This window comes from Bison bison, unplaced genomic scaffold (assembly GCF_000754665.1).
Source record: "Bison bison bison isolate TAMUID 2011002044 unplaced genomic scaffold, Bison_UMD1.0 scf7180017864280, whole genome shotgun sequence".
Classification (NCBI taxonomy): Eukaryota; Metazoa; Chordata; class Mammalia; order Artiodactyla; family Bovidae; genus Bison; species Bison bison.
Window position 1 is genome coordinate 2,244,130 of NW_011494852.1, and position 1,419 is coordinate 2,245,548.

Here is a 1,419-nt window from a genome sequence, read left to right on the forward strand (position 1 = left end):
GGATCGCTGCCCTTTGCGTCCGGGCTCGGCCGAGACGGGGCGCGGGCTACAGGCTAAGGTGGGGGGCTGGTTTTCTCGCCAGCAGTCGGAGAAGGCCGCTGGAGAAGAGAGGAGGGAGGAAAGGAGGTGGGAGCGGCGGGAGGGCAGCCGGAGAGCGGCGCGAAGAGGAGGCGGCGGCGGCGGCCGCGAGGAGGGGAGGAGGCGAGGGGAGGGCGGGGAGGGGAGGCCCCGGCGCGCCGCGCCGCGAGGGGCCGCGCGAAGCGGGGGCCGGGGCGGGAGGGGTGGGTGGGGGGAGGGTTGGGGGCGAGAGAGAAAGTAACTCCAGGACGAGACCGGAGCGACCCGCGCAGCGAGCACAGGCTGCGAGGCTGAGCCCGGCTCCCAAGACCGGCGGCTGCGGGGGGCGGGGCTGCACCCGAGCCCGATCCGCCGCTCCGGCTCCGAGGTAAGCACCGCGCGGGCGGCCACCACTCAGCGACGCGCACCCCAGTCCCCGAAGTGGCTGCAATACCCGGAAAGTCGCCCGGCCGGGATTCGGACCTGGGCGGGGGCGGCTGCTTTGTCCGGGTGCAGGGCGGCGGGGGCTGACGGAGAGGGGGCACCCAGCACAAAGGCCTGGCGCGGGAGTGGGGGATTGCCCACGTGGGCCGGCCCTCGCCCCGGGTGGACCCTCCCCTCACTGGCGGTCAGCGAGCTTCCTGCCGCGCGGGGTGGGGTGGCGTGGGGTGGGGGTTTCCTCAGGTCCCGGCACTCGGGCCTCGGTGCAGGGCCGAACGCCCTGCAGGGCCAGCGAGTTTCCGAGGTCAAAACCCGGCTCACGCAGCCTGGGCTTCAGGCTGACTGGGCCCGGCTTGGTGTCCAAATCAGAGCGAGGAAAAGTCTCCAACGGGACGGACGTGCGTCCCGTGACGCCCACCCGCGAGTCCGAGACAGAGCGGGAGGGGCTGGCGCGCTGGTGGTCGTTCCAAGCGCTCGGGGTCTGGAGCCCCCAGGCGGGCCGCGCGGAGACGCGATCGCCGCGTCCGGATCCCTGTTGCCCGGCGGTAGCCCCTGACCTGGACGCGGGCACCGCTCACACTCGCAAATGCCTCCCTCCTCCCCCGTAGCTGGAGCGCGTTTCCGTCCTCCCGTTGCCCCCACCCCCGACTGCAAAAAGATAAGCTTCAAGTTTTCACTCCGTGTCTCAAATGTGCATGGAGGAATTTAACTGCACGAGTGAATAACAGCATTAGTTTCAATTAATTTTTTTTTAAACCCTGGCAACAATAAACTTTGAGAACAAAAGCGCTTTTACGTCCTTAATTAGGCGAGCTTCCCATCTGTGGTCTCTAAGTGTCTGCCTCTTGATTTAACTTCGTCTTCCGCCCCGCCCCTGCCGCACACCCTCCCGGTCCTGCCAGGCGGTTTGGGTTCCGCGGC

General features: G+C 68.6%; 1 protein-coding gene across 3 annotated transcripts in view; it reads left to right on the forward strand.

Annotated features, from left to right (window-relative positions):
* The first annotated feature begins 289 nt into the window (after positions 1-289).
* KCTD15 (potassium channel tetramerization domain containing 15) overlaps positions 290-1,419 on the forward strand; it is a 14,784-nt gene continuing 13,654 nt past the window's right edge. For all 3 annotated transcript variants that reach the window (XM_010848946.1, XM_010848947.1, XM_010848945.1), the window contains exon 1: positions 290-445. The gene's annotated coding sequence lies outside the window, so the exon portion shown is untranslated. The remainder of the gene's footprint in view (positions 446-1,419) is intronic.